At 42.2% G+C, this 26,455-nt stretch overlaps 1 long non-coding RNA gene across 1 annotated transcript; it reads right to left on the reverse strand.

Annotated features, from left to right (window-relative positions):
* Window positions 1-1,581: 1,581 nt before the first annotated feature.
* Window positions 1,582-26,180, reverse strand: LOC144236437 (uncharacterized). Its single transcript, XR_013336539.1, has 4 exons — window positions 26,028-26,180; window positions 11,357-11,494; window positions 7,350-7,524; window positions 1,582-1,861 (listed from the first exon to the last, which is right to left on the reverse strand). It is a non-coding gene; the product is annotated as an uncharacterized LOC144236437 (long non-coding RNA).
* Window positions 26,181-26,455: the final 275 nt, after the last annotated feature.

The raw sequence follows: 26,455 nt of genomic DNA on the forward strand, positions 1-26,455 counted from the left end.
GAGGAGAGGATCCCCGAGGTGCCCTAGATCTGTAATATTCCTTTCTACCTTCCCTTCCCGGGGAGTGGAATTGACAAACACAACCCTTAGTGTACCTTATAAGAAAATCATTATGCAAATTCAAAGTATTGCTCAAATTAATTCTAATGAGGTTCAAGGGGAAAAACAAGTAACAACCAAAACTCTTTAATAAAGTGTTCTAAAAAGAAAAAAAGAATTATCGCCCACTTCTGCACTTCCTGCTTTTGGCAGGGACTAGAAGTGGAAATCTGAAGACACTGTGAGACAGTCTGTTCTCATGGTATTTCTAGCTGAGAACAGGAAGGAGGGGAAATCTCAGATGAGTGAGAGAGCCTGTTTTTCAGTGATTAGCAGGCCAACGAAGTTTCACTGGGCAATCAAGCTTGACAGCACCTCTAAAAGTTTTACCTTTATTTGGTCAGCATCGCAGACCTTTCTGGCAGCACTGCCGCAGTCACCCAGACGCAACTATCCCCTGTCACCGTGACTGGCCCTCAGGGACGGCCACTCTCCCCGAGGCTGGGTGGTAGGTGCTGGAGACCCAGTCGGTAACAATGTGGCCCCGACCCTTCTGGAGCGTATAACCTGAGTTGGAAGCACAAGGCATCTGTAAATGAAAAGTAATTACAATGCCGAGCAGCATATGCCGCGTGCTAACTTAGCCATGAAGATGAGGCGAGGAAGGAGCCGTCCGCAAGCTTCCCCAAATTCCTTATTTTTTTTTAAATTTTTTTTTTAATGTTTTATTTATTTCTAGGAGAGAGAGAGAGAGAGAGAGAGAGAGACAGCGTGAGCAGGGGAGGGTCAGAGAGAGAGGGAGTCACAGACTGAAACAGGCTCCAGGCTCCGAGCTGGCAGTCAGCACAGAGCCCGACGCGGGGCTCGAACCCACGAACCGCGAGATCATGACCTAAGCGAAAGTCGGACTCTTAACCGACTAAGCCACCCAGGCGCCCCCCCAAATTCCTTATTAACTTGCATTGCTCTCCCTCTCACCATTGGGCTCTTCTCACTCATCACTGGAGGGTTCCGCACCTTTAGGCAAAATATGTTTCTTAATTCCTTCAGCCCTCATGCCCGTCTCCAGTCACAACAGACTGTCCTGTGTGTGTTCCCAGTGAGTCACTGAAGCTGAATCACGTTAACAATAAGCGTGTAATGATTAATGCGTATCGATTGGCTGGGTGGGCTGGAATCAGAAACGTCCCGTCTAGACTAGTTGTTTTGTCGCTAATTACCTGCCACATGCACGTGTCTAAACTTGCCACAGACATTCCAGGGAACGCCCTTGGTGACTGTGACTCCAGTTGGAGCTCAAAAATCTCCTAAAGGCATCTTTACAACCAAGGCCACTCAAGGGCTCACGTAGAGGGACGGGCGCCCCTCCCACCCCACCCCCACCCCTGTGGAGAACACAGAACCCCGGTGGGAGACTCACGGAGGGGGAAGGTTCCTGGAAAAGGATTAAAAAGATGGGATTTCTCTTTGAAATAATGTACTGATGAGGATTGTATTCTGAACAAGGGACTAAAGCTCTGTGTTTTATTGAAATGGCCACCATTACCATGTTTAATCAACTATTTATGGAAACCGGAGTGCTATGCCTTTCCAGTGAACAGGAAAATGCTTACAAAAGTGTTTGTAAATTAGACAGATACAGCAGGAGGCTATCACATTGTGTTTGCTATGATGTTTTAACCGAAGTCGCTGTTCCGCGCCCCAGAAGAGAAGATGGAGGACATGTTCTGTGGTAGCATGGAATTCAGGATTTCTGCTGATTAACTTTGTCTGGATCTTTGAGAAAACCTCTGATGGTCTTCTGCGTTTTTCTTTCTTTCCTCTTGGGACCATGAAAATGAAATAGACACAAATTCAGCCATCAGAAGAGCAAACAATCTAGTGAGTAAGGTAAACAGACATCCCATCAACACAAAGTGGGCAAAGAGGGCATCGGGTGGGGAACTTCCCAGAATGGGAGTCAAGTGTAGAATGTGATCATCTTCAATGCCCAAACTGAAATGCTGGAATCGGGGAATCCTTTTTTATTTATTAAAAAAAATTTTTTAAATGTTTATTTGTTTTTGAGAGAGAGAGACAGTGTGAGAGAGGAAAGGCAGAGAAAGAGGGAGGCACAGGATCTGAAACAGGCTCCAGGATATGAGCTGTCAGCACAGAGCCTGACACAGAGCTCGAACCCACAGAACATGAGATTGTGACCTGACTGAAGTCGGGCGCTTAATCGACTGTGCCACCCAGGCGCCCCAGGGAATCCTTTCTTAAAATAATACTTTTTTTTTTTTTATCACAAGTTCATTGTAGGCAGTTTATAAAATAGAGAAAGGTCCAAATATGGAACTAAAAATTCTTCTAATATGGCCCAGTGAAAACCACTGTCAAATGTTGCTATATATCAGGGCACCTGGGTGGCTTAGTCGGTTAAGCATCCGACTTCAGCTCAGGTCATGATCTCACAGTTTGTAGGTTCGAGCCCTGCATTGGGCTCTGTGCTGACAGCTCAGAGCCTGGAGCCTGCTTTGGATTCTGGCTCTCTCTCTCTCTCTCTCTCTCTCTCTCTGTCCCTTCCCCCACCCACTTATACTCTGTCTCTCAAAAAAATGAATAAACATTAAAAAAATTTTTTTACATGTTGCTATATATCATTCTAGTCAGTTTTCTATGCATACCTAGGAATTTTAAAAAGACGGTAGAATCACATTGTAGATTGTTTTACAAACTGTTCATTTAACAATATGCTGTGGAATATACCATGATTATTTTCCCCTCACAATTTCATGTCCTCCTACTCCCAGATTTTTAGTGGTTTTATAATCTTTCATCCTATGAATACGCAGCATTTGATGGATCCACTCTCCGAGAGTAAGACATTAACATTGTTTTCAGTGTTTCACTAATATAACTGATGCTGTGATGAGCATCTTTGTGTATCTGTGCATCTTACTGAGTTTTTCCTCGGGATACATTCCCTAAAATGGAACTGCCAGATTATAGGTAGGAAAATCCAAGCCCAGCCACGTGGCCGATACTACGATTGCAAAAGGCAAGCTGAGACATTGATCCCTGTATTTCAGCAACGCTTGTTTTTGCTTTATGATTTCCTTTATATTGTGTACACATTGATCCCGGAGATAAAAATGGTCAATCCGGGTCTGCCAGTAGAAAGCTCTCCTCCTAGATTTTTGGCTGTCATTTTATGAACACTAGCAACTTCACTCTGAATTTGGCTGACACGACTTGTTTTACCTGCCTTTAAAATGCATGAACAGACCCTCACCTACTTTACTTACAACTTGCTGTCTTCTGATTCCTTACTGCGTTATTACTTCCCAGGGTCAAAAATCACAGTTCTGGCTGATAGGCAATCGCACACGAGAAGAAACAGTTGAGTTTGATAATACACCCACAGTGTCCAAAACAAAAGTTTGACCTCAGCTATATGCATGATGCATTAATTTTTAAAAGCTGTTACAACTTCCACTATAGCATTCCATGTTAGTGGTCATTTTTAGGGTAAAAACCTCACATTTGACTGTATGCTAAGAACACTGATATTTTCACAAACACCCTGGAAGATATGCACCTGAAATGAGGTGGCCAAAGGCACCTTACTCATATCGTTTCAGAGGTCGGCTTTCAGAATTGTCAGCTTATGAGAATGGTAAATAACTCTCTATTTCCACTTTAGGGTTTCAGGACCCTCGCTGGTTTTGTTCAGCCCTTCATTTCACTGCTTCAACATATTGTTTGTTCGGAGCGTGTGTTGTACCTGGAACGTGATCCAGCCGGTGTCTTCACAAGCTCGCAGTCTCATTCAGGAATGGGTAAGTCAAAAAACTTTTATAATACAGTATCCTAATGATTAGCATAGGGATAAATGTACTGTTGGGTCCCTTTCTATCTTCTTCACTTTCTCCTCTTTGCTCTGTTTCCTTTGAGTCTTCCATTCACTGCCTCAGTGTTTCTAGAGAAGATCTGGACTAGGGTCGGCATGGAGCACAAGACGGCAGCTGAGGGGTTCTGTAGGGCCAGCCAGAGCCCCGGAGATGAGGGAGCATGTGCCGTGGGGGCTCCCTGGTGCAGCCTTGCCCCATGCATTTGGGGACCCTGGGGCCAGAGCACAAACGGAGGCCACTTTCCATCTGTGGCAATCTATAAAAGGTATAAATCAAGTTAAAAAGCTCTTAACTAAAATATAATTTCAGATGGACAAAGCCGGAAAAATATGTGCGAAGCTATGGTTTTATATGGTACAGAGTTGGAAGACTCTAAAGCAGCTGGAATTGATTATTATTGTCCATGTGTGGATGTTCTGTTGATGGGCCAGCAATGTTTGGATAAGAATGAGAGGGTACTTATGCCCCCGGGCACACCACTGGTTCTGCTGGTGATTGGGACTGGGGGCATGAAGGGGGACCTTTTACTTCTGAAGTTGGGTAACTTTTAAGAGACATAATGAGATGATGGGCAATTTTATTTTCTTTTTCTCTGCTTTTCCCTGTTTTGCAAATTTCTAAAATAATCATATGTTGCTTATATAATTGGGGAACAAAACTAAAAGGAAAGAAAAGGCAAGACTAGAAAACCACTCTAGGATGGGAAAGCGTCTCACTGAGTTAAACTTCTAGAAAAATGTGTGCTTCAGTTCTTAGGCCTATGCGATTTAAACCATTCACTGAAGGGAATCTCGTTTCTTCAAGAGAATTGGAGAGGCACCCAACTACCCAAAAATGGCCGCGAACCTATATTTTTAAAGAAGAACGTGTGCATCTTTAGAACTTACTTCCTGACCTTTCTAGGCATATTATTTTTACAAACAATCTGTTTTTCAATGACTTCAGACATTTCAGAGTATGGATTATTTTCATAATGAGATATTGCATTTACTCGGCGACCTCAACTTTTCAAAGTGCTTCATGTCAATCCTCACGCATTGGTCTTCTAATAACCGCAGGAGGCGGGAAAACGTTATCTCCCTTTGCCAGGAAGGAAAATGAGCCCCAGAGAACTGAGATTGAGTGCACATGTCACAACAGCTCCCGATGGGACACGGACAGAGTGTAGTTCGCTTTCATCTAAGTCCCATTCTTGTGCCACTGACATTAGTAAACTTACACGCTGGGTTTCTAAACGTGTACATATTTTTCAGACATTTTTGTAAATATTCCCACTGTTGTTTGTTTCTTCTTTTATTTTTTTCAATCTTACTTATTTTGAGAAAGAGAGAGGGGGAGAGAGAGAGAGAGAGAGCGCACAAGCGAGGGAGGGACCGAGAGCGGGGGAGAGAGAGAAGCCCAAGCTATCAGCGCAGAGCCTGACTTGGGGCTTGAACTCATGAAACTGTGAGATTACGACCTGAGCCGAAACCAAGGGGCGCACACTTAACTGACCGCCTGAGCCGCCCAGGTGCCCCTGTTTGCTTCTTTTAAAATAGAAGTTATCTTTAAAAGGCAGCTACAAGTTCTCAATAAGCTACTAAAGAATACTCAGCACCCTTCTAAGGCATGCCTGACTCCCTGTAAGTAATTCCACAAGTAAGGATCTTCATAGAAGCTGCTAATTAGCGCTAAGCACCTTTAGAGATGCCTTCCAGGGTATTGTCCAAAGATGCACTGTGTGTGTGTATGGTATGTGTTTGTGTGTCTGTGTTTCTGTGTGTGTGTGTGTGTGTGTGTGTGTGTGTGTCTCAGGCGGGGGGCAGGGGGGCAGGGAGGCGGTTATAATACTTTCCCCTCAGAGACTCAGCCGATTTTCTGTAATGATGAGAGACCAGAAGATTATTTTACTCAGTGCTTAAAATATACATAAGTACTAGGTTAGTATCATTACAGGATAAACAGTATCCCATTTACTGAATCTATTTCTTCAACTGGGATCATTTTGAAATGGCCAGCGGTTACCCATTTCTACGGGTAATAACACTGCATTGCCTATTTGAAAGTCACTAAGGAAGTCGATCTTTAATGTCCTCATTATAAGAAACAGATTTTTTTTGTAACTATGTATGGTGATAGATGTCAACTGGACTTATTGTGGTGATTATTTTGCAATATAATGTCGATTCATTATATCTGCAATATGATATCTAATACAAATATCAAGTCACTCTGTTCTAGTCACATTATGTTCTATGTCAGTTGTACCTTAATAAAAACAAAGCAATGCTTAGCTGCTTTTTTAAAGTTAATAAATCTATGGTGCTATAAAGACAGTCCATTTGATTTTTGTAATATATGTTTTCACAAGTTAGTGTTTTATTAATTTCAGAATATTGTAGTTCAAAATGTTTATAACTTAACTGATGGCTTACTTGTCATGGTTTACTGAGATGTATGTAAAAGTCTAAAGGACTCACTCCCACACCACACCACATGAACCAACAGCCGTAATTAACAAAGGCTGTTGGTCATGACAAGTAAAAAAGATTTTTTTCACCAGAAAAAAAATTATGAAGCCAAACCAAAAGTCTCAGGCAAATTTATTTTAATTTTATTTCAAATTCTTCAAGTAAATCTGGAACTTCAGGTAAAAGGCTGTCACTCAGTCAAAACACAACAAAACCAATGAACAAAACTAAGCCCTCGTTGTCCAGGATATGGAGATCCAATAACGAAGTCCCCATGTAAATAGAACCAGAGTTTTGCTGGGAAGAGACCTGTGTTTGATCGAACCAGCAGACCCTTCACAGAACTATTTTACAGCTAATAAAACAGAGCAATTTAGAGAATCGAGGATGTAATGTCAGCCTTGTAAAGAAGTCTCGGAAGTCTTTAATAGTTGCATAGACAACCCTGGTTTTAAGGTTCAAAGATTCTTCTGTCCTGGAGGAATCCTGGGTCAGCAAAAACCAGTGCTCACTGGCACAGCTGCTTTGGGAGAGGGTGATGTGTGTTTCCAAGAGGAATGTAAAACCCAGCTCCCCACAGCAGATCACTGCTCAAGAGCCTTTAGCCTTTGGAGCTCAACTTATTGTCTCCTAGTGGCTCTCTAGCCCATGGACTGAAAGTTGATGGGTCCGAAGCAAGAGGAAAGCCATCAAGGAGGACAATTACTGCATAATTCCACTTGTATGAGGTATCTAAAATAGTCAAACCCAGGAGTGCCTAGTTGGCCCAGTAAGTTGAGCGTCTGATTTCAGCTCAGGTCATGATCTCGCCGTTCATGAGCTCGAGCCCCACAATGGGCTTGCTGCTGTTGGCATGGAGCCCGCTTCAGATCCCCCATCTCCCTCTGTCTCTCTGCCCCATCCCTGCCCACACTCTCTATCAAAAGGAAACAGTTAAGAAAGTAAGAATAAATTGAAATAGTCCAACCTGGAGAAGCAGAGAGCAAAAGCGTAACCGGTTGCTGGGGGTGAAGTGAAGGAGAAAATAAGGTGGCGATCCGTGGGTATCGAAGCTTCAGTAATGCAAGATGAATGGATTGTGGAGATCTGCCATATGACTCTGGGGCTAACGGTTAACCAGCCAGTATTGTCCACCTAAAAATCTGTTAAGAAGGTACGTCTCAGGTTGAGTATTCTTATCACAATAAAATTTAAAAAACCTTTTTTTTGAAAGGACTTGAGCACAAACCACAAAAATGGCAGGAAGACAAGTAATTAAAAGGATATAAAAAGAAAGTCCGAGGCAGGTAGCTCACACCACCAGGACAGTGCCTGAACATAGTGACTCCATTCCGAGAGCTGAAGTTGCTCAAGTCACCACGGTGATTTACAAGGTGGGGCGCTCCTCCAACAGGCAGACCTTTGCTTGCCTTTGTTTATAATGCCAGGCAAGGTACAGGGCATCCTGAGTTACTACCCAGAAACAGCCAACTTTACAGTCTAACCACACTCTTTCAGTCCCCAGTCCCCAGCCTCACACTGGGGCATTGTGTGGGCATTTGGAGGAAGAGTAAGATAATAGAGAAGATCTGGAGAACCTTCTGTTTTTATAACCTTACTAATGACTTTAACACTATTTCTTTGACCTTCCCTGCCAACGTGGACACCCCCCCTGGTGGAGAATATTCTGGGACATACATGGCTTTTCTGCTTGTCTGTCTGAAGGGGGAATTGCATTTTAACTGTAACAGTATGATCATTGCTTCTGACAGATTGGAGATAAAAAAATCACTAAACATAAACACCAGACTTCTTCTCCCCAAGGGCAGAATTCAACAGTTACACAGGCACATACATTTTATTCCTATACATTCATTTTATTCATATCCTTATCATAATTATGTTGACACATTAATATAATTAATCTGCCCTGTTGGAGAAATTAGCAGACGTCTCACAGTCTTGGAAAAAGGAGGGCAGGCTTCTTCCATTCACTGATTTTGTGTCAGTTTCGGCCAGTAGCAAAATAATTATAGTAAAAAGCTCCAGCAGATCTTAGCATTTGCAGGGCAGGGTCATAATTGAACTAAAACTGTTAAGAAATATGAGAAGATCAGCTTTCTACTGCCCTTAGCATTTGTGTAACACGGGGGAAATATTAGTGCATCTGTTATTTTAAGTGGGCGCCAGCCATTCAGAAAGCTAAAAGCAGCTATATCTGAGCCTTTTTAAGTTTTCTTAGTCATGGACTCATGTTCTGTCCTTTCGGTTGATGGTAACCTGACTTTGAGCCAAGCAAACAATAAGCGAGGAGCATAAACAAGACGGGTCCCTCTCACTTTTACAGTTGAGGTACATCCTTAACAAAATCTATGACTGTCTGGGGATTTATGTGCGCCACGTCTACGATCACCACATCGCAGCTGTTTAAAAATCTAGTAACGTCAGGAATTACTCTTCTGAGCAGGCTGTAAACCTTTGCAGAGTTATTTGGGCATAACAGATACAGTTTGCAGGGAGATTTAAACATGCTTATAGCTCATAACTGTCAACAAGTAACACAAAGCCTCCTTCCCTTAATCAGAAAATCTGAACTTCAGGTGTTGAAATTGAGTGGGGAACGGCACCATCTGCTACCATCTCCTGACAACCCAGAACCCCCTCTGAGGATCAGCAGCCTTCCAGCACTCTTCGCTCCCGTGTTCTGGAATTTCCAGGAAGCTGGCTGCCCACACTTAATGGGGAGGTGAAGTTGGGATGTCTGGGAGGCCAGCGTGCACCTGTCAGCTCTCAAAGCCAATCAGAGACGTCCCATCGGGTCAGGAGGTCCTGGCAGGAAGGCAGCCCGATGGGGGTCCCAGGGTGGCTTGGTGGGAGGGGCTTCATTCTCCTCCCCTAGCGCCCCAATGATGTTAATAAGCATTGGGATGTATCCCACAGCTCTCACCGGATTGTGTCTCATTGGCCCCGTGTCACAAAGGCACGTTGTGGTTCAGGGTAAACGTGGACTTGTGTAAAGTTATTGGCAGATGTCCCAAACCTTGACCTCCACCTAGAATTTCCTAATGCCATAAGGTAATAGAATAAGCCAGGTCTGAGCAGAATGGCATGTATGTGTATTAGGCTAAATCTATTTTTAAATTACTAATCCATTTGAGCTATGTGGCTCACATTACAGAGGATGGAGGATTTAGTGTTGCGTATGTAGAGACACAAGAAAATTTGTTATGTAAATGAACCCTAAGTACATAGTGCTTACGCGGTGGTGAATTCAGGGCTCACCGGCCCTCACAGAGCTCCAGGGCTAGTGAGGGAGAAGAAATGAGGCAGTTCTAAAGAATTCTTTGACAGGAAACAAAAACTAAACTAAAAACCTTCCCCTGAGCTGGAAGACCAGACCGCAGGGACACCCAGCTCCGCACTTCCGGGAGAAAAGTCCTATCAGAAGGCTGTGGAGGTGCTAGCTGTTGGGGTGGCTGAGGGGAAGGGAGAATATTGAGGTCAGGGAGCCCTTGCTTGGAGGCGGGACCTCAGTCGTGAGGGCCTCCCGAGGTCTCACTGGGAGTTTTGGGGGTTAACGTTAAGAATGATGGGAGCCATTGAAGGTGTGAAGCAGGCGTGTGATATGATCCTATCTGGATTTTAGAAAGTCATTCTCCATTTCGAACTTATTTCATATCCATACTCATATGGACACTCTCTACTTAACAGTTTGCAAATGATGAGGGCTACAGCTGGATGCATTATTGTCATTTTCTAATACAGGAGTATAATATTGGCATTATTATGTAAGGCATGTTGCTTTGTTTTAAATGACCATGCTGCATATCAAATAATAATAGTTATAAATAACCTTATTAAATTCCTATTTAAACATATATTTGATTCTTTAAATAGAATTATTAATTATGTAATTATTTAAATATAAATTCACCTTATTTATTTATTGGTTTTTTATTTATTGGTTTTATTTACTGGTTATTTAAATAGAAATATTATTAGTTATTATTTAAAACCATAGTGATAATAATATAATAATAATTCTTATTGTTATAAATAACAATAATTTATTACAAGCTCTTAGCACGCCAGAAACTAAGCTTTTGATACATTTTATAATGGAATTCCTTTGAAAAGCAATTTTTGCCAGCATGATTGGGCGAGTGAGTGACAGGTGTACAGCTTTGTACTTACCGACCAGGCCACTGGAGACCAGACCTATAAGCCCGTCTGCCTGTGTGTAGGCAGCGGACACCAGTGTAGCCTCTTGCTGAAGGTGTGTGAGCCACATTCCAGCCCAGAGGTTTAAGGAACTTTAAATGAAGTCCTATTAGTGTTCCCATTTTATGGATGAGGGTGTTGAGGGTTAGACTTAAATCACTAGCGTAGGTCATCGGAGAAGCAAAGAGCGGGGGCAAAATCACCATGCTGCCCATTAAAGGAACTTCAAATCCAAGCTAACTCATTGGAGGGAATGATAATTAGAAACGTGGACTTAGTGACATTGGAATATCTTCATTTTAATGACGGGCCTTGCGGAAAAGGTGAACTGAAACTACAAAGAAGGTGATGAGACTCGCTTTGTATCAGGGATGGAAGGTTGTGAACGGCTCCCCCAATACCCCTGGACTGGGAACGGAATCGGACTGTTTGGCTAGTGGCATATCTGACCTATGTAACAATATAACAAGCATAACTGGAATTTTATCCCAGTGAAATAATGGAAGTGGCTCCTCTCCCCAGTATATTGTACCAGCCATAATTATGTTTTCCTAGTGCATGTCCCTATCTGGGAGATTGCATGTCACCTTCCTAACCACATGTGGGATGAGTGCTTTAGCGGAAGATAACATTATGCTCTTGTTAATTGGCTGCTTATCTGGGCTGACATTTCCAAACCCACACAGAAAGCCCATAACTTTGTGCTCGAGAATATTTTAGTCCCGCTAAATGAGCATCTAACTGTTGACATCCTAAATAAAAGGGTTGACTCACATGTTACCCTGAAGCCAGAGCTGTGTTCTTAGATGGTGTCACCTTACAGAGCTCCTGGTGTCCTTAAAAAAGAATCTGCCTCCTCCTGGACTCCCATGAACTTCTCTCCATCCTTTCCGTCTGCAAGCTGGAGGCATGCTAAATGGTAACAACAGAAAATGAGACGTTGTCATGTGGGAAAACGAAGCAAGATAGGCTAAAGAAAGCAGAGAACTTCCTCGAGAATAATTGGATTGAGCGTCTTATTCATAGAACAGACTTGAAGCGGAGGGGAAGACAAATTGATCTCTGTGGGGCTTACTGCCTGGGCCTGCAGAAAGGAAGCCTTCTTCATGCCTCTGCAGCGACTGGGCTATGGATCCCCAGGCCAGGCTGGTCCCTCAGCCTCTCTCTCCCCTCTTTAGCTCTGGTTGTAGCACAGGCCGCAAATAAATTGCTAACATTTAAGTGCATCTGTTGCAAAGACAGAAGCACAGAGGACACTGGGGAAATTTCAAACCGAATTTCAGGACTGAGCTCATAAAAGCATGCACCATCTGTGGAATTTTGCTCATATGCATCCCCATAATGGAGGGGGCAATGCAGAAGCAAAAACAAGAGAAAAGGTTGTAGTAACTGCATTGAAAACTCCAAGTCTCTAGGCTCAGATCAGTTCCCAGGTGGCGCTTGGACCAGGCAGGATCTCCGTGCCTTTCCTCACACTGAGCCCTCTGGCCCCTGGGGACTTAACTGCTTGAATAGGCAGGTTACATTGATTTCATCCTGCCCCTGCGTCTACACACAGCCTCCTCCCCGCCCTTTTCCTGGCCCTGCGCAAATATTCAAGCCTTTCCATCTTTCTTCCTGCTGGTTTGCTTGAGGCTGGGACCAGAGTCTCGGCTCTTTCTCCCTTATCATCCCCTTGGCAAAACTGAAACAAAAACAAAAACACCACCCCCCCCAGATCATTTTCTGATAAGCACTTTACATTTCTATGGTGCAGGAAAAGGGAAGTTCCTTCAGAATCCCTTTATAGATGATCGCTCTCATTGTCTAACAAGCTTTTCATTGTTTGTGATTTCCATTTTCCTGAGCAGTTCAGGGCACTTTGGAAAAAAATTTCTATTCAGCACTTTTCCACTCATAATTCACGAAAAAAAGAGTCATGCAGTATAATAAAGATAATTAGCTCCGACTGAAAATTATAAGCTTGGCAACACAGAGCCCCTCCACCGCACACAGTATCCATTTATCGTTTTGTGTATTCTCTGTCAAGGCTAATCGCTACTTCTGTAATTACTAACCTGTTGAAAGAACAAAGGAAAATGCAACGCAGTACTTCAATAAGTAACACTGTTCCTTCCAATACCATCTCAATAAAACTCTTCTAGAACAGAATCTGTCTTTCCCATCTTCCAGTAAAAGAAACTGCTCTTGTGTGGCCACAAAAGTATGATCAGCTATTACAGGAATGACTTTCAGTGCGTATGTATGGAAGTGGGGCTTGAATTTCTTTCATTGAGATTCTTGTAAAATAAAGATGGCTCAGAGTGACGATCTCATGCTTAATAAGGTTCAACATTTATGCAGCACGGTTCCTCGTTATTAATTTGTTAACCTTGGCGCAGTGTGGGAACAAGCACTGTGTAAATGACCATATGCTTCCTCTGTTAATGCGTCTTAATCCAGACCGGCAGACACTTGTCCTCTCCCTCGGAGAAGCGATATTGCAGATTATGCCAAACCAAAGTGGAGAAGTACAGAGACAAATATAGTTCTGTCTCTTTTCCAGGGGTGCTGCACATTGGGAAGTTTTTAAAGCACAGGTTCTAATTTTCATTCATTTCATCCCTCATTTACTTGCTTATCCCTCTTGATTCCGCTCATGATTCTTGTCCCTTCTACACCTGCTGTGGACCCAAGACTACCAGGAAATAATGCACGCTCTTTTGAACCATGCGTGAAATGAACAAAGAGGGGTATGGATTCTGGCTTTTCAAGATAGTCGAGGCTGCTGTCACCAGCCTCCCTCCAGAGAGAAATCTGGGACCTCAGAAATAGGTGTCCATAGGAAGAAGTGCCTATGCTGGACACACATAGTCAGATGCATGTATTCTTCAATCCAAATGGTGTTCCTCTCTTCATCTCTTAGCAAGAGATAAAAATGAGCAATGTTGTAAATGAGATCACTGGGACATTGTCATTAATCTGTGAAGAATTAGAGGGAAAGAGGGATGTTCAAAAACTGAGAAGCCATTCTGATTTCCAGAAAAGGAATAAAAGTGGATTCTGGCCAAGATGTTAAGAGAGATTATTTACAGAAGAAGCTGTGATCAACAGGAACTAGCTCTGATTCACTAAGAACAAATCACATCAAAGACAATTGATTTCTCTCATTGATAATGTTTTAAGCTTGCAGATAAGGAAATAAGCTACATTTTGGACATTCTTTCTTAGTCTGTATTTGGACCTTCACAAAATCACTCATCATAATCTTGTTGAGGAATTGGCAGATTATTAGCTGAATATTATTAGTATTAGCCATTATTATTCATATTACAATCAAGCTAGGAAAACTGAATGTGTTTAGAGAGAAGAAAACAAAGCAGTGCAGAATTAGGCAATATATCTACAAGAAACTGTAGGGAAAAACAATTTTTTTGACAGAAAAGGAAATGGCTTTTTTTTTTTTTTTAATTTCATTTTAGAGACAGAGAGAGTATGTGAACAGGGGAGAAAGGCAGATGGAAAGAGAGAGAATCTTTGATCCCACGACCCTGGGATCCTGACCTGAACTGAAACCAAGAGTTGGACACTCCACCAACTGAGACACCCAGGTGCCCTGGAAATGTCTTTAAATATGTATATAATTATTATGCAGAACAGTGATTAGACTTCTGTTGAGTAGCACTTGGACCACATTGGGACTCATGTTCTAGTTCAATCATTGGAGCCATCCAAAGTTAGAACAGGGTTTCTCAGAAGGTCCAGTGAANCACAGGGATAATCAAGGCAAATGACCTTGGCAGTGGCTACTTTACAATAGATTAGAATCATACAGTCTACATCACCTTTACATATCAACTGCTCTCAAATCCTTTCTAGGCAAGCCAAAGCCTGAAGCTGTGTCCTTGTCAGAATTTAAGGACAAGGGATTGAGCACGTGCTGTACGGGTCTAGCCTAGGACTTCTGGGAGTGATTCAGAAAGGAGCTGGACACTACGTTTTGGATGAAGGCCATGTTGGGAAGTTCCAAAGAACTTTGGAAAAGATCATGTTGAAAGGGGAGGGGGAGGACCTCATCAGAAGCAGACTCTGCACCTGGGTTTGCGGAGGGGTGGGGGGCGGGGGGGNCGAGACACAAGTCTACAGCAACCTCTGTGAACAGGAGGACTTGAGGGGGGCCTTCCTAGACTTGTCTTGTCACTGGCAGACAGCTCTTCAGGACCCAGAGACAGTTCCAAAATTATCACGTGTTATCCTCATGGCTATGTTTCTGGGTGGACAGGGAACGCACCTGTGGCCTCATGTTTTCAGAATAAGAACCTCAGAATGGAGCTCAGGGAGAGGATGTAAAGCTTCCCAAGCCACACAGCAAGGGTAAGGCAGAGTGAGGCATGCCACATGGGTCTCCTGACTTCAGCGGACAGCATCAGGCTGAGGCAGATGTGAGAACACAGATAGCAGACCAAGAATTAGAGAAAAATGTATCTTATCTCCGGGGTGCCCTCTTGTCCTGAGTTCTAGAATTTCTGCAGCTCCAAGTAACTGTAAAACTTTAGAGGTCTTCCTCTGGATCTACCCATCGGCCTACACATCCGATATGGTTTTGAGGTAGAGCTCATGCAATCAGTTCTTTTTCTGGATTCTTTCTTAACATCATATCAGATGGACGTTCATTTGCCCCTGTTTATAATTACAGACTAAAGGAAATTGTCCTAGCTTTTGAGGAGTTGGACATTTGCAGCTACTCATTTGCAATTAGACAGCTTACAGCTATCAGTCTAAAAGTAAGCTGATGAGGTCTTTATTAGTCTGTAACCAGATCCCCAAATGGAGGCTGGGCCTGAGTGTTTGAGAGGATCTGGGCTTACTAAATCTCCTGGGCACCACTGTCATTATTTTGGAAAGAAAACTCTCCCTCACACTTACATTTACATCTTTAAAAGTAAACAGTTTGCTGAATCATTTATTGCAGTTAATCAAATATTACCATTAAGAAGCCAGCTCTTGTCCTTCTAAAAAGGATTTTTTCTAAACTGGTAAAGACAGAGCTACATAATAATAGATTAACAAAAAGATATGAATATGTAAAGAAGGCAGACTAATCACTCTGAGGCATAAATTATTTCGAAGAAAAACCAAATTACGGTTCTTGATAATGAGAAGAGCATTTCTGACTTTGCAACCATTCTAAGTGGGGCATTGTGGTCTTCGGAACATGAGTCTTAGCTTTCCAAAGACTGTTGAGGCTTGCGTTGAGTTACGGAAATGAGAAAGGATTTATTGGCAGAGTTTTCTTCTCACCTTAGTTGAGCATTTCGTGAGCTGTCAGAGGGGTAAGGAGGCTCTAAATCCTAATTCCTGGGACCTTTGTTGTGCCTGTTTTATGGGGGAGTTAGGAAGTCTTGGAAGACTCTTGTCTAAACTGTCTAGTATGGGTAATTATGTACAGAGGAAGGTAATTCTGAAAACCTCGTGGAACAAACAAAATGGAAAAGTTCAGTTAAAACAAGACTGTTAGGAACATAAAGTGGAACTTCCCTTTTATCTCCTTCACTCTGCCTCTAAATGTCTTTTTCTTCCTTTTCCGTTAATCCTACTCAATAGACATGTTCTTTCTCAATTTCCAGTTATCAAATAGATAGCTCATTGCCCCATATTGCACTGTCTAATTGATGGAATTATGGGATTATCTCATTATTTTATATGACCTAATGTGGGAGATATAAAAGTATTTTAGATACACTCCTCATCTAGTTAAGAAGAGTGTCCCTGTGTAAAGGTAGAGCCAAAAAGACGAAGATAATTCAATGCCAGACAATGGTAAGTTCCTGGCAGTTGGTACAGATCATTAGAGCTGTATAAATTCACAAAAAGAGACACTCTTAAGGCTCAGGCAGTCAGGGAAGGCTTCCTGAGGATGAGCACTGAGTTGAGCAATCCATGGTGGCTCAAGTTCACACTGAAGGCAAGTTCACCCAAAAGGCTTGCACAAGTGTTACTCAAATGTGGCCATTTAATTGCAAAATGACTCAGCCCAGCTGCTACATACTTAGTTCTTTGTGGGTACTCAACATTCTTTGTTCTCTGACTATGCCCCAGAACACCTAAATGGACACGTTGACCTAGTATTGTGCTGTGCTTGCGGTTGGATTCAGGATTGGAGGCCAGATATAGGTGAGCCAAGGCAAGGTGGAGGCAGTCATGAAAGGGGGTTTCTCTGAAGAGTTGAGTTGCCAGGAGCACAACAAAGTTAGAAATCAAAACAAAGGTGGGGCGCCTGGGTGGCTTAGTCGGTTAAGCGTCCGACTTTCGCTTAGGTCATGATCTCGCGGTNACCATAGACGTGTAACATTGAATGAAGAATGGAAGGAGAAAAGGTGGTGGCCATTTCTGAAAAAATTAATGGCTCTGGATTTGAAGTTTTGACACACGTCTGGAAAGAGGCCAGGGACAGAAGAACTTTGCTGGCCAGACTGGATCAGGGCATATGATCTGTCGGGTGATGGAGAGCCTGTAGGTGAGGCAGCTCCCACACCAGAGAAGCTCACCTGAAGCCACCTTTATGTTCACCACGATTTGCATGGATATTTTGGCCCCAACAATAAGGCTGGATGGATATTGGGGATTCATTGTGGACCTTCAATGAAAAGAGAGCATTATTCTCTAATAATGAACATTTGTGGTGGCTTATCAATCTTCTGGGAGATAGATAACACAGTGTATATTAGTAATACACTTTTGTTTGTTTTAAATTTTGTGCTAGAATATATTTCCAAGCATGCCTGGAAGAATACCATTAGAGAGGGACTTTACTTTTCATTAATAATTTTAGGAGAAAAAGTTTATAGTAGGATTTGTGACCCACAGATCCCAACGTGTTACATAAATAATACAGGAAACTGCAAAATGATCTTATGTAAAGTCACTCCACAAGATGCATGTTTAATTAGCACCTACTAATAAAACAGATGCATGTGAAATTATTTAGGGTGACATGTACTATTCTGAACAATACGATATCAGTGCAGGATGCCAAGGGCATACAACATAACCTGTTTTTAATTGAGCATTTTATCACCAAACAGAATAAGAGACAGCTTGTGTTTTATATATTTCTGTAGTACATCATTATCCAACAATAAATGCAAAAACAAATTACAAAAAAAAAAACTTCAAGCAGGAAAAATATTTAAAGGCACAGATTTTTTTTTTTTTTTTGGATTTAGCTGTTCAAGGATTTTATATGAAAATTAAGAGTTGGCTTAGTAGCATGCTAGTTATTAAAGCAAAACTTTAGTGCTTTCCTTTTAACTTGACCGCATTATTTTTAATCTATTTTAAGAACTACCTTTGAAGAATAGCCAGGAGCATTCTTAAAGATATGACTCTCAAATTCAGAATTTCTTTGGACTTTGTAAAAACTCAAAAAGGAAGGTTTCTTTTAGTTGAAGAAGGTTATTTTCATTCACACACAAACACACACACTCACACTCACACACACACACACACACACACACCATCAAGGAAATGACTGGCAAATCAGATGGTAAGAAATAGCTAAAAGGGAATTCGTAGTAGGACTGACCTCATGGGCTTTCAGTATCCAGCACTCTTCTGGAAACTTCTGAGTTAGATCTCTTTAATCAGTCTTTGGCAACAATTCTGAAATGTCAACAGCAGTTGACTATTTGACTATTTGCACAGACTATTGCCTTTTTTCTTAAAAATTTTTAATGTTTATTTTTGAGACAGAGAGAGACAGAGCACGAGCAGGGGAGGGGTGGAGAGAGAGGGAGACACAGAATCTGAAACAGGCTCCATGCTCTGAGCTGTCAGCACAGAACCCAAAGTGGGGTTTGAACCCACAAACCGTGAGATCATGACCTGAGCCAAAGTTGAACGCTTAATGGACTGAGCCACCCAGGCGCCCCCAGACTATTGTTTTTTGAAATATAAATATGGAAGGGTTAAAGGTCAGCACTTCCTACTTGCCTTGAGACCATTCAAGGCGGTGACCATGGTTCATTGTTTGTATCTGACCCTCTTCTCTGTGTTATTTCAGGACCGGCTGTGTCACTTCTTATTATGCAGCCGCTGCCGCTTCCTCTTGCCCCATCTCCCTACGCTTTCAACCTGTCCCTGCCCTTGCAAGTCACAGCCGAGTGCTGGTAGCCCTAGTCATGCAGCACCAGCGCGGGACATGGATTTACTGCCAGGTTGAAATGCGTGAAAGAATCTGAATCTTATTCTGACCTGTAAGGACTATCCGTTCAGAAATCAGAAGAAATTTGTTCCCTCCTTCCCCCATGCAACATTCAGAACATTTTAGGTGACTACTGTATTCACAGTGTTGAATTAGGTGCTATCTGGTGAGATAGGCTTATTCTTGAGGAGGTTATAACTTAGCAAACAATATAATGGGAATATTTTAGAGGACGAGGAGGTGACTAAGATGAGAACCTACAGATGTGTGATTTCTTCTTAAAGTTGATTGGAATACAGAATCCTGGCCTTCTGGGAGAGGCATATGCTGTTATTTCCATTGCTTGCATACCATATATGTTTTTGGTTAAATACCTCTAAGGCAGTTATGGGTGCATATTGTACACTCACGTCCTTTGCAATAGAACTGATTTACTTACATCTGTCATAGAAAGGATTTGAAATGGCATACACAGATAAGCTGAACTTTTATCTACATCCACATGAATGCATTTTGTAGTGTTTATTTATTTATTTTGAGAGGGGGACAGGCGGGGGGGAGGGGAAGAGAATCCCAAGCAGGCTCCATGCAGTCAGTGCAGAGCCTGACGTGATATTCATCCCACGAACTGTGAGATCATGACCTGACCCCAAATCAAGAGTTGGACACTCAACCAACTTAGCAACCTAGGTGCCCCAACATGAAAGTATTTTAAATGCAAAAGCACCACTAAATAAGAATATATAGGCACACCTCAGAGATATTGTGGATTGGGTTCCAGACCACCGCAATAGAGCAAATATTGCAATAAAGCAAGTCAAATGAAGTTTTTGGTTTCCCAGTGCATACAAATGTTTATACTATACTATAGTCTATTAAGTGTGCAATTACATCATGTCTAAAATATGTATCTATTAAAAATACTTTATTGCTGAAAAATGCTGAATATCATCTGAACTTTCAGCAGGTCACAGTGGAGGGTCTTGCCTCGGTGTGGATGGGTGCTTACTGGTCAGGGTGGTGGGTGTTGACGGTGTGGGTGGCTGTCACAAGTTCTTAAAATAAGACAACGGTGAACTTTGCCACATCCATTGATCCATTTACTTTTCCTTTCATGATTTCTCTGTAGCTTGTGATGCTGTTTGATAGCATTGTACCTACAGTAGAACTTCTCTCAGAACTAGAGTTCATCCTCTTGGATCCTGTTGCTGTTTTCTCAACTCAGTTTATGGAATATTCTACATCCCTTGTTGTCATTTCAACAATCTTCACAGCATTGTCGCCAGGAATAGATTTAATTTCAAGAAAACACATGCTTTGCTCGTCCCTAAGAAGCAGATCTGCATCCCTTCAAGTTTGATCATGAGACGGTAGCCATTCTGTCCCATCTCCAAGCTCCACTTCTAAATCTAGTTCTTCTGATTCCACCACATCTGCAGTTACTTCCTTCACTGAAGTCTCAACTCCCCCAAAGCCATCCATGAGGGTTGGAATCAACTTCTTCCAAATTCCTCTTCACGTTGATATTTTAACCTCTTCCCATGAATGATGAAAGTTCTGAATGGCATCTAGAATGGTGCAACCTTTCCAGAAGGTTTTCGACGGACTTTGCTAGATGCATCAGGGCAATCACTGTGGTAGCTGTAGCCTCACGAAGTGTATCTCTTAAATAATGAGACTTGTGAGTCAAAATGACTCCTTGATCCACGGGCTGCAGAATGGATGCTGTGTTAATAGACATGAAAACAGCGTTACTTTCATTGTCCATCTCCATCTGAGCTTGGGGTGACCAGGCACATGGTCAATGAACAGTAATCTTTTGAAAGGACTCTTTTTTCCTGAGCGGTAGGTCTCAACAGTGGGCTTAAAATATTCCACAAACCATGTTGTAAACAGATGTGCCGTCATCCAGCGGTGTTGTTCCATTTATAGAGCACTGGCAGAGTAAATTTAGCATCATTCTTAAGGGCCCTAGGATTTTTGTTATGGTAAATAAGCATTGGCTTCAACACTAAGTCACCAGCTCATTAGCCCCTAACGAGAGAGTCAGCCTCAGCCTGTGCTTTGAGGCTTTGAAACCAGGCAATTACTTCTCTCTAGTCATGAAAGTGCTCGATGGCATCTTCTTCCAATAAAAGGCTGTTTTGTTTACATTGAAAATCTGTGGCTCAGTGTAGCCACCTTCATTAACCGCCTCAGCTACATCTTCTGGAGAACTTGCTGCAGCTTCTATGTTGGCACTGGCTGCTTCCTCTTGCACTTTTATGTCATGGAGATGGCTTCCTTCCTCAAATCTCATGAATCAGCCTCTGCTGGCTTCAACTTTCCTTCTGAAGTTCCTTCACTTCTCTCCACTTTCATAGAGGTGTGGGAGCCAAGGCCTTGCTCTGGGTTAGGCTTTGACTTAAGGGAATGTCGTGGCTGGTTTGATGACCTGTCCAGACCACTCAAACTTTCTCCATATGAGCAATACAAGCATATTTTGCCTTCTTATCATCTGTGTGTTCACTGGAGTAGCACTTTTAAGAACTTTTCCTCTGCATACACAACCTGGCTAACTGTATGGCATAAGAGGCCTAGCTTTTGGCCCATCTTGGCTTTACTTTTAATTAAAAAAAGTTTTTTACAGTGTGGAGATTCCTCAAAATTAACAATAGAACTCCCCTATGACCCAGCAATAGCACTGCTAGGAATTTACCCAAGGGATACAGGAGTGCTGATGCATAGGGGCACATGTACCCCAATGTTCATAGCAGCACTCTCAACAATAGCCAAAACATGGAAAGAGCCTAAGTGCCCATCGACGGACGAATGGATCAAGAAGATGTGGTTTATCTATACCATGGAATACTACACGGCAATAGGAAAGAATGGAATCTGGGCATGTGTAGCAACGTGGATGGAACTTGAGGGTGTTATGCTGAGCGAAATAAGTCAGGCAGAGAAGGACACATACCATATGTTTGCACATATAGGAGGATTAGGAGGAACTTAACAGAGGACCATGGGGGAGAAGAAGGGGAAAAATAGTGGGGGAGAGGGAGGGAGACAAACCATGAGAGACTCTTGAATGCCGAAAACAAACTGAGGGCAGATGGGGTTGGGGGAGGGTAAGGGGGGTGATGGGCATGGAGGAGGGCACTTGTGGGGATGAGCCCTGGGTGTTATATGGAAACCAACTTGACAATAAACTATTTTAAAAAAAGTAAATAGACATCTATAACTTCCCCAGTAAGGCGAAAAGTCTGCATATGTTTATGCTTTAAAAACTCTCTTCCTGCCTGTCTCCAGCCTGATCTCAATGTTTTGATATTATCTAGAAACTGAAATAGGGGTTATTATATATGTATTTTTTCTTTTTTCTTCAAATGTAACTGTTCTAAATAAAAAAACTCTAGTAAGATAAAAAAAAAGTAAATAAAAAAATAAGAAAAGTTTTTTAATGTTTATTTTGAGATAGAAAGACAGAGTGCAAGCAGGGGAGGGTCAGAGAGAGAGGGAGACACAGAATTGGAAGCAGGCTTCAGGCTCTCAGCTGTCAGCACAGAGCCCGATGTGGGGCTCAAACCCATGAACCGTGAGATCATGACCTGAGTCATGACCTGACCTAAGTCCAACACTTAACTGACTGAGTCACCGAGGCACCCCTGACCCATCTTGGCTTTAGACATGTCTTCTGCACTAAGTGTAATCATTTCTAGCCTTTGATTTACTGTGAGAGATGTGTGACTTTTTCTTCCACTTAAACACTTAGAGACCATCATAAAATTATTAACTGGACTCATTTCAATATTGTCATGTCTCAGAAAATAGGGAGGCTCCAGAAGAGGGAGGGAGATGGGGACACAACCAGTCAGTTAAGCTGTCAGAATACACACAACATGTTTGAGGTCTGCCGTCTTGAATGGGTGTGGTTCATGGGGCCCCAAAACAATGAACAATAGTAACTTCAAGGATCACTGATCACTGGTGACCATAACAAATATAATAATAATAATAATGAAATAGAAATATTGTGAGAATTGCCCAAATGTGACAGAGACACAAAGTGAGCAAATCTTGTTGGAAAAATTACACAAAAAGACTTGCTATATGCAGTGCTGTCACAAACCTTTAATCTTTAAAAAAGAAGTACACTCTGTAAAGCACAATAAAACCAAATGCAGTAAAAGGACGTATGCCTGTAGTGATGAATTCTTTGGTGAACTGAAAAATGCTTTTGAAATGTAAATATTAACTTCATAAGTTCTCTGGCTTAAAGCCTGGGTTTGTGTATGTTGGGTACTCCAAAAGTAAGGCACACCTATGCATATTTCTTAGCTGAAAAAAATCTGGCATTGATTTAAAACTTTGCATCTCAAATTCCATACACATTTCATATACCGCCCTCACTTTCCTTTGACTTCACTTTCCCCATTCATTTCACCTGTTTTCCGTTTTTTCTCCTTTTACTGTAAGTCTCTGTGTAAGGTGCCTTAAATCCTTTCTGTGTCTAGATGGGATATTACTAAATAAAATGTAACGGCGTATCTTCCTTCTCTTTGTGATGCAATATATTCTTATGTCGATATACCAGAGGCAGGAGAACCCTATTCGATTCGATGGTGGCATTAAAAACAGTCACTAACTGGGCACTGGCAAAACCCTGTTAGGTTTCTAATTTATAAGAGTCACTTTCTGTTAAAGCTCCATGCCTTTTGGGGCCCTAGAAAGCAGGGCACACATCTTCTCTCTCAAAGAGATGATTAACTTGTTATATAAGAAGGGGCTTTCCCATATAGCTTTTGCATAGGAAGCAAAAAAAAAAAAAAAAAAAAGATTCAGCCTGCCAGCTAGCCTCCCCGAATGGCAGAGGCCGGGCAAACAACATTTTCAAACCTTTTATGTATCAACAGAATAAAATATTTTGAAGACACAAAAGTCACATATGGCTATCCCAGAATATCACAATCCATGAATATGGGTGTTATTGTTTTTTGTTCTGCAAGAAAGCTTCACACGCTCTTTCACAGATATGCCCAGTAGAGCTTGATTCATAATAGATTCATAATAGATGCTGAAAGATAAGTACACCAACTGACTGTAAAGTAGTCACCCATGTTTTCTTTGCTGTTGACAAAGCTCACAGCATTTTCTTTGCCTTGGAGTGAGAATAGGGAAATTTAATCTGAAAAGCAGATGGGGTAAATGTTTGAAATTGACTATAGCTGTGTGAAGAAGTGACTTCTTTACCTCAGTGAGTCCTTTGAGAAATACTTTCTTTTTGTTAAATAGTACTTCGTCCCCACTGGAGTATGAAAGGAAAGGAGAAATCTGAAAAATCCTTTAGAATGTTCTGAAGGAAGGTACAGTAAAAAAAACACATACAGCTAGTTGGCTTTTGTAATACAGAAAACCCAAGGAACCCAAAAGCCCAAGTTCCGGCTGCCACCTGTCGACTAGTTGTGTGACCTTGGCCTTAGTGTGTTCATTTTCTCGCTCATTCAGTCCATCAGTATTTAGTAGGGTGTTCAAGGCACCCTTCTGGATAGAGGATTCATGGGACAGAGACCCAGTGCTCTTGGAGTTTGTAGTCACTAGCTTCCAAGAGAGAAAGAAGACATTTACAAAGTCAGGTTATAGAGTGGTAAAACCAAGCACAACGGGAGTTTAGAAGTTTGAATGAAGCCATCTTGTAAGGTCTTTCTGAGCTCTATAATGCTGTAACAACCTTGTCTCGACTGGGAAGACAATTTCACTGTTTCTGATTTTCCATCTTAAGAAATTATTATTATTATTTTTTAAATGTTTTATTTATTTCTGAGAGAGAAACGGCGTGAGCAGGGAAGGGTCAGAGAGAGAGGGAGACACAGAATCTGAAGCAGGCTCCAGGCTCTGAGCTGTCAGCACAGAGCCCAATGTGGGGCTCAAACCCACGAACTATGAGATCATGACCTGAGCCGAAGTCGGATGCTTAACCAACTGAGCCACCCAGGCGCCCCTCCATCTTAAGAAATTATTGACCAATGACTAGATTGATCACATCAGGAATGGGTCACGGCCCTTACAAACTTTGTGGTAGAGCTGGTAAGCATTAACAGGAACTAGCCCTGGGTCTCCCTGTGAAGCCAGGGAGTGGGGCTGGAAATTGAAGCTCACCATACAGGCAAGTCATTGGGAGCGGGGAAGCCAAAAATAATGGCAAAGTATCCCAGTAACTGGCCGACTCCGCATGAAAAATTCAGAGCGGGAGACACAGACAAGCAAGACAGAGCAGACAAGTAGCTGATATGGAAGAAAGTCAGCAGAAAAAGAAAAAGGCTTACAGCTTCCCAGAGGGTTTCATGCCCCCTCCCCCCCTACACATGAGGCAGTAGACAGGCTAGTGGGGGGAGAGATTTGGAGAGATTATAGGAATTAGCAAACTGGAGAACTAGAGAAACTGATCATGTAATTCAGTCCAAGTCCAAAGGCCTGAGAACCAGGAGAGTCAAGGCTTGAGGGCAGGAGAAAATAGATGTCCCAGTTCAGACGGACAGAGAAAATTTACCCTTCTTTCACCTTTTTATTCCATTTGGGCCCTCAATGGATTGGATGATACCCATTCCCATGGATGAAGAGGATATTCTTTAATGTACCAGTTCAGATGCTAATGTCTTCTAGAAACATGCCCATAGACAAACTCAGAAATAACATTCTTCCAGCTGTCTGGGCATCCTTTAGCCCATTCAAACTGATAATAAATGAACCATCACATGTGGTAAGAGGAAGTTTACTAAGAGCTTCAGGTAAGTTTCCTTGGCCCTAACGGAGATGTGCGGAAGAGATAGCCCTTCCTTCCCTCTGGTCTTGTAAGATGAGAATGGATACTATTACAACCATTTCACAGCCTGCTTGAGCAGAAGGAGCAGGGAGCGGGTCAGAGCCGTGGGAACACCAGAAGACAGGCTAGGCTCTGCAACAGGTCCTTATGTAAGACCTGGCTGACCTCTAGACTTTCAATCAAGTGAGCCAATAAAATTCTTTATTAAGCCAATTAACTTGGATTTTCTGTCGCTTGCAGCCCAAAGCATTTTATCTAACATAGTGCTTCAAGTGGGGGCTATTTTCTCATTTGCAAGCTAGTTTACAAATCACGCTGGATCCTATAGGATTCTAAAAGCAGAAACAGGTTATTGAAAAAGAATCAACTTAAAAATACTGAGCCTGCTTCAATTCTGAGGCTATGTGGCACAGAGCGATGGACCAGACGTGGCTTCTAGCCCCGGCTCTGCCACTAACTACCTGTATGTGACAGGCCATCTGGTTCTTCTGCTTCTCTGCTGTAGAATGAGGCGTTTGAGTTACATCCTCTGTAGATTTCCTCCGGCTCCACAATTTCTTTATAAAAATGCGTCAAATTCAAGAGTACTGGTAAAAGCACTCATGTTTCAGGCATTTTCTCAGGCGCCAGGAATAGAACATTGACACATGGTTCCCATGGCCATGGAGCTTGGAGTCTGTGGTGGTTCCATTCTGTCCAGAGCAACTAACCTGACTGATGGTTAACAGAATGGGGACTGAGCTAGAGGATGTTCTTGATGTTTCTGTCTGAAGCAGACAAAGACTAAGACAAATCAGGACTGTTTTGGTCTGAACAGATGAAGTCAGGGAGAAATAAGATTTACATGAGGAAAGTAAACGCAGACTAATTACTCATTTTTTTCCCCTAA

Source organism: Crocuta crocuta, unplaced genomic scaffold, assembly GCF_008692635.1.
Source record: "Crocuta crocuta isolate KB4526 unplaced genomic scaffold, BGI_CrCroc_1.0 scaffold24, whole genome shotgun sequence".
Classification (NCBI taxonomy): domain Eukaryota; kingdom Metazoa; phylum Chordata; class Mammalia; order Carnivora; family Hyaenidae; genus Crocuta; species Crocuta crocuta.